This window comes from Frieseomelitta varia, unplaced genomic scaffold (assembly GCF_011392965.1).
Source record: "Frieseomelitta varia isolate USP_RPSP 00005682 unplaced genomic scaffold, Fvar_1.2 scaffold_511, whole genome shotgun sequence".
NCBI lineage: Eukaryota > Metazoa > Arthropoda > Insecta > Hymenoptera > Apidae > Frieseomelitta > Frieseomelitta varia.
In genome coordinates, this window is record NW_025110270.1 from 79080 (window position 1) to 86685 (window position 7606).

The 7606-nt window shown below is 38.6% G+C and overlaps 1 long non-coding RNA gene across 1 annotated transcript; it reads left to right on the top strand.

Moving 5' to 3' along the window:
* The first annotated feature begins 1337 nt into the window (after positions 1-1337).
* Positions 1338-2195, top strand: LOC122533243. Its single transcript, XR_006307660.1, has 3 exons — positions 1338-1814; positions 2063-2072; positions 2171-2195. It is a non-coding gene; the product is annotated as an uncharacterized LOC122533243 (long non-coding RNA).
* The last annotated feature ends 5411 nt before the right edge of the window (positions 2196-7606 follow it).

A 7606-nucleotide genomic window follows, 5' to 3' on the forward strand; every position in this document is an offset into this window, starting at 1 on the left:
ATACAGTTTCCTAGTAACCACGTACCTGTGTGTATATTTATGTAAATATTTCTCCTATTTTCTGGCGTTTCACTCTTACTTGACAGTAAACGAACGAGGTCTGTGATTCAAACGATCATAGGTGTCATGTCTGTGTCGCCCACTATATACATAGTGGGAAAAACAGGACTGTCGATAAAAAAGTGTTTGTCGACGCTGTGTCTCAACTAACTAACGAAGCATAGGCGGAAACCACGGTGGGTTTATTGGCAGACCGCGCGTGCACGACCGAGCTAATTAGTTTATCAGTTATGAAAAGACGTATCTCTCATCAAAAGTGAGAGATCGGGGGGCGAAGCGGAGGCCGTCGCGTGAGATGTGACTGTGCGAGTGATACGAGAAGCGTAGCGAAGCGTCGAGCAATACGCGAGGCAGCGCGAATACGCGCAGTAGAATGCAGAGAGAGCGGAGTCTACACTCTCTACTCTAGTGCCGAGAGCTCGCGGTGGCATCGGGCGCGCAGGCCGCGCATTGCATGCTAAATATAAAAGCAGCTTGCGGGCAGAACGGGACGGATCGGAAGAGAGCGCGCGGCGTGGCGTGGCGTAGCATGGCATGGTATGGTATGGCATAGTATGGCGTGGCGTGGCGTGGCGTGGCGTGGCGCGGCGCGGCGCGGCACTACGCGCCGTATGCCTACGCCATCTTGCATGGAAGAGTCATTTGCGTTAGTCCTGCCCACAGAGGGCAGCCTGGCTCCGCCTCCAGTTGCCGGTTGTACATAAGCAGAACCATCTTTATTACCCTCGGGCACTAACCGTAAAGGAAACGAGTCGAGGGAAACCTGCGAGAAGAGAGCGAGCAAGAGAGACTAGCTGAGGGCCGAAGAGGGCCGCGATGGGGCCGACGGGCCAAGTCCGCTGTCCTGTATACGTCCGAACGAGCCTACGGTGTGTAAGCAAAGTATGTGTGTGTGCGTGTGCGCATATGTGTGTGTGTGTGTGTGTTGCCGCGCGAGAGTACCGAAAGCTAAAGGGAGGGCAGTACGTCTCTCGGTGGAGATCGAGTGGCCGTTTCAGGGATCGGCCTGAAGAATTATGGTATGAAGTGGTGGGGCATGACGGTGCCGTAGGCATAGTTTGTCTTTATAACGTCTGCGCGGCCGCGGCTGAACTTCAAACGAGCCGCTGATGGCTCAAAGTGGTTGACCGGGATATAAATCCACGGCCCACCTCGCTCGTCTGCTTGGATTTTCTTTCTCTTTTGCTCTCGTTTCTTCACCGCGCCGAGGTTGGACGCTCGTCCTTCCAGCCTGCCCGCTTTGCCTCTACCTTTGCCTTTGCCTTTACTTACCTTTGCCTTTGCCTTTGCTTCTGCCTGTGCCTCTGCCTTTGCCTTTGCCTTTGCCTTTAGCTTTTACGCTTCTCCCGTGGATACGCTTGTGCCTTTTCTTTCTTCTTCGTGCCCGAACCATCTCATTCTTCTGCCAGGTGCGATATATTTCCCCTTCGAAAACCGACGCGATATATTTATTCGATGACTTGTATCCTTTGCTCGATCCGCGCTTTCTATGATAATAACGTTCGTCTCGCGTTCTGATGTACCGATCGTGTCGCAGGCTGGATAGGTTGACCCATGTTTTTTCGACGGAGTCGACGTTCGAGTCGACTATCGAATCTTGATCATGTGACCAGTGCGTCAATGGTGGTCGAACGGTTGATCGGGGGTTCTTTCTCTGTTAGACGTAATCCACTAATCGCGAGTTTATCTCGCGAGTTCCGTTTTATTTCGCACTTTCGCTCCTATTTTTGACAGGAAGACACGCATCGATACAGGTAAGAAAGATTTTGTGCTCTTATCTTTGCGAATTTATTAAATTGTCGTGAATGACGAAAAATGTTCAGAGATTCTCAAGTGACAATGACATATGCTCTGTACGTACAATTCGTAAAAGCTGTAATACAGGAATGTTAAATTTGTAAAATTATTTAGCTCAGACTCGTGTATCGATACAGGTAAGAAAGATTTTATGTTAAACCTTTGCAAATTTATTAAATCGTCATAAACGACGGAATGTGTTCAGAGATTCTTAAGTGACAACGACATATGTTTCATTCTGTATATACAATTTGTAAAGGCAAAAGCTGCAACATATGAACATTAAATTTGCCTGGTCGTAAAAAAATGGTAGAAAAATATTAAAGTCTAAATATTCTACAAATTGTTTAGCTTAATTTTCTCAGAAACTTATAATAACCTATAATAATTTTTATCCTACATTTTTAGAGTCTTGCTAATGTCTCCAGATTTATCACACTATTTTGGTAATGTCCACTGATAGTTACCAGATATTCTCAGTTTGTCAGTAGGTTATAAAAGAAACCCGGATAAATTTTTTAATTTACTGTATATTTAAAACATATAACAAATTAGGCCATTTTTAATATAAACTTGTAATATATATTTAAAGCAATTAAAAACTCTCCATCTTCAAATTACAGAAATCATCTTAAAGGAAAAGCTACAGCTATTAAAAGGCTTAAAGGAAAGGGAAAGGTACAAAAAGAAAAAAAAAAAAGGAAAAATGAAAGAGTTGCGACTGAAAAAAACTTAAAGATTGAAATCGATTAAAGGGAAAAATGGTATCAATCTTGCTGTCACAATTCGCATTAGTAGGACAATGTCGGTTGAATATTATCAAGTAATGCAAAGAGTTGAACCAGCATTTTCTTCTGGTACATTCAACATATCCGGCATTATCAGCGTACCGTTAGTTGACAAAGCACGATCATTATTCAAAAGGACGCGAGCCTGGAGGGCGGCAAGCAGTTTTGTAGCGGAAGACATTGGACAAATGGGGTTGTTCCGTGGACAGGCAGGTTATCTCGGTCAGTCGTCGAGTAGCCACCCCACTAAATCACTCAGTTCTCGCCCTCCAACCCGACGACCTCTGCCGTTGGCACTCTCAATCTCGATAATGTCTGAAAACATCGGCGTGCCACGTTTGTTTGAACTTCCTTGAGAACAGTTTCTTTTTGTTTCGTTTCATGTCAAGCTATGCGTCAGATACAAAATTCACAAGTAATTTTTATTTAAAAAGTTTTTAGAATTTTATACATTTGAGTTTGAATTTAAACGTTATTTGTGAGACTTGAAATAGTAAATTTGAATTATGAAAAATACAAGGAGTCTAGTAAAGCGTTGTCTTCTTCAGATTAGTAATTGCAATAACTGAAATCTCAGCTTTATTTATTTGATCTATTCAAAGTTTATGAAACTTCTGTGGGTAGAATGGGATAATAATATCTTTATCTTTCAACGAAAAACACAAAGTACATTTACATGAAAGATAATAACGCAATAAACACAAAATATTATATTGAATGATAAATCAGTTCTCTCTTTTTACACTCTCTTCTTACTCTCTCACTCTGTCTCGCTTCACCTATTGGTTCTAACTCTCTGGCTCTTCTGTAACGACTAACTGCCCTAGGACATTCTTTAAAACAATACACCAGACGGGCCTTTCCCATATCACATTACACCATAGACTTCATAACTATAGACAAAAGATCTCTCCCTTATCCAACAACACTGACACTCACAATTTCCTTTAAGGAATTTTTTTAAGAAGTTATTTCAAATTCAGCAAAAACCACCGGTCTGATAAATATCCTATTAAAAATAAGCAAATGTTTCTGTGCTTTTGAATGATAATGAAATTTAGCATCGTGAAACGTGTTCTCACTATTGAACCCTATAGTTTTAAAAATCAACGCCTTTATCAAAGTTTGTACAGAGAACGTCAATTTTCCGTGAAAAGAATGTTCTATCGCTGAAAAGTCCGCTTTGTTAGCTACGTAACACGGCGTTATACGAATCATGAAATTAGCAAAAAAGGCCGATGACTGTAAAATGAGCATACGAGAAAAACTTTATTAATCGTTAGGCTTGAGCGTCAACGTGCTGTAAAATCAGTAGGTATATGCCCCTGTTATCTATAATAAAGAAAACGGTTAGTAGAACCTCGTATTCTTGAATTTTACGCGTTATTAAGTATCTATCAAAGTAAACGTCACTGATGTGCACTACGTAGCCTGGCAAAGCAATCTAAGAGCACTCTGGTAGAATATGTCTTTGTGAAATTATGCACACTCATTAGCACGTAATAAAACGATAATAGCACTATCTTTATACTGTTCACCATACTTCATTCAACAGTTAATGCATTCCACTTTGCTATCGGTGTACGGCGATGTTAACATTTTAATTACAAGCAACCTTTGCGAGAAAGCATTGCGGATATTTTGAGAAATTTTTCTCTGTAAAAGACGAGTTCAGAAAATGAACTGATCATTGAAAGACATTGAAAAACATTTTGCTTATTTATATTTCAGAGTAGATACCTGTGCCAATTTCTGATAGATTTTAATTTCCATTGCTGTTTTTACATATGAAATTTCTAATTACCTTTCTCAATTAATATATCATATAGTGCAAATTGCTCGATCAATGTATTATGTAATAAAAAATTCTTCATAGAAAATAGTTATAATTTCTTCTTTATCGCTCCGTATGAGTAAAAGATAAAATTTCACGTCACAAATAACGACAACTTGTTAAACACTTTATATCTTTGTTTTGACGTTATTTACGATAACACGTTCTCGTTGTCAATCAATACCTGCGAGAAATATAGTTCGAAAATTTCGCCGACGAGAAAAACACTTTTAATCGTAACATTTTAAACATGTAATATCGAATGGGAAAATTGAAAATAATTTCGTTTCGTGCAATTTTTTACAATTTGATCGCAATCACGGTTCAAACGACGACTTTTTGAGAAATATGTCACGAAATGGTTTTGAAAATTAAACTCTTTGCGCTCGAACGTTTCCTTTGGTATTTCCCTCCCTTGAATTTCTTTTACGTTTCGCCTGGAATTTAATTACAGGTTGTTTACTGTGTTTTCATTTTATTCTCTTAGCCATTTTATGAGAAAATTGTGCAACGCCTACTTTGTTCGGAATAAAGTGGCAACATTGAATTCCGAGAATTCCACTCGATGTATTAAAATACATTTCAGTTGTATGTATAATTTCGCTTCTATAAAGACAGAATTGAAACTGACATAATCTAAAATCTTTCCCATTCGTAACTCTTTGGGGTTGAATTAATAATGTAATATAATTATCTATAACTGTCTATAACTTGATTTTCCTGTAACTTGAGAGTCGATGCCAATGTCATAATTATTCTCAAACCTTGATCCATTAATGTTTTTTCTCGTTTCAGCAGAGACTGGGATCCTATTGCCAAGCATTGCTGAAAATCATGAAAGTGCGTGTGGTAACCATGGTCGAATTGGTAAGTGCGTATGACAAATAATTTGAACTACTTTTGAATATGAAACGATATCTTGAACATTTTGAATGTCTTGGTTGACCCTTTAAATTATAATATCAAAAATAAAATTTCAAGCTGAAAGAAAAAGCGAATTCGAATTTGAATTTTCAGTTTCAATTTTATAAACTTGAACTTCAATGCTTTACATCTGACATGATGTAACATCTTATAGTAATTAATGTTTACTGAAGACTGAGGATAAAATCAATCAAGGCAAGGGATTAATCTTGAGTCTTGAAAGTTTTGAAGGATCAGTAACATTGAGTTAAGTCTGTTTTCAACTGCGAATTAAAGAGTTTTAATGCTTGTAGTAAATTCATGCTAAATCATATTTTAATCAAATGAAAAGTTCGCAAAGTAAATAATCTAAAGCTTAAATTGTCATGGGTGTCACTGCTCAATGATACTATTCAAAGAGACTGTTGGGGAACAAATTATTCAGTTTAATTTAAATATCCTTCTGGTTCAAATAATTGTTTTATTTCAAAATATAATATATTCCTATATATATATATATTTTAATATATTATATTATATAACATATACCTATATATATATATGTAATATATTATATTTTGAAATATAAGATAATAGTATATACACATATTATAATAAAAAATATTACAAAATGTAATGGTATTTCAAAATATATGGCACGAATTCCATCAAAACGATAACTGTAAGGAATAATCTCTTAGGAAAGTAGGTGTGTATCTTCGAAATTTAAAGTTCGATTGATGAGGCACTTATAATGAATTACAACTGGCGCTCCGATGATTTATGTGCAATTCGCTCGTCTAATACAACCAAGAATATACTTGTATCAGTTATCTTTCCTGACTTGTAATTTACGAGCTGTCTCACAAATGATATGCCTCTTATTTAGTTGCAATTACAGTTCAATGATCCATCTGACACAGTTGCAACGTAAGAAACTGTACATATGGAAAATACTAAATGCTAATCAAAAGGAAATGAAACGCCAAAGGATGGAAACGCGTATCGCGTGTCAAAGAATTTATTGTTTCACGTTTATATCGGATGTCACACTGACAAGTCGCGGCAGATGGAATTCACGGATTCACCACGCGCAAAACTTTCTCCAGGCAATTCGTATTTTCATTTAGAGAAAATCTCAAGCACGATAAAACGTCCTTTGTGTTTGAAAACAGTATTGTGAGGGAATTAGATTTCGGCAAACGAGAATTTCTGTCTGCCACGGTGGTTATCAGTGATCGGTGTCGGTCGATCAAATATTTTAGCATCGCAATAACAGCTTTCGTCACAACACAATATTTTATAAAAAAGAGATTCTATTTTCTACGAGATTTTCGGGTGAATTATTATTTTCCTTTCTACTAGTAAAACAATTTCCAATGATTTGGAAATTATTTTAAAAGCTATTTCATACGCTGTCAACAAAGAGGCAGAACGTAATAAATTTCGCCTATTGAAGTACTTCTCCTTAATCTTTATCCCTTGCTATGCAAGAAAGGGAGAAATAAAAAGAAAAAAAAAAAGTGTTTGACCCCTTACGAAGAGAGATCGTTCGAAACCATTGCCCCGTGATAAGAGGAATCAATAAAATTATCAAATGAGTCGCACGTGTCGTCGACTGTTCTGCCGGAAAATAGGGAAGAAGCGATTGATAAAAACGGAATGATCGCGATGAGAAAGGGGTGAGCGGCGTTGGCAAAGGCAGGCAAGCGGAAGACGAAGGAGAATGGCAAAAGGCGGGAAGAAGGAATGGGAAGATAAGAGGAAAGTCTGCGAAGCACACGATGTTTCCGTGACAGAAGCAGCTTGTTTACCGCAACCGCTATTAGCTCCCAATCCAACTACGAGGCACCGAGTCCTGCGCCCGGTTAAAGACAGGGATATTGCTTCCCTTTGCGCGCAAACGCCCGTTTCCTTTATTTATTTATCTTTGTCTGCCAACCGCCGGCGATGCTTGCTCAGTTGTCTTTTCTCCGGCTTTCCATTATTCTGTCGTAGGACAGAGTTTACGTTGGCGGTGAAACGATTCGTCGCTTTGAAGCTGTTGCCCGACATCATCGTCGGGCTCGGGCATCACCGAGGGGGAAACACCCGTTTTTACCTTGTGACGTTCTCGCGACACCCCCACCTCCTTCGCGAAGAGGACTTTGTTGCGAAACTGCAGGGGTACACGGTCGCGGATTGTTAAATTCGAATTATTCAGAGAGAAATGAAATTAATTCTC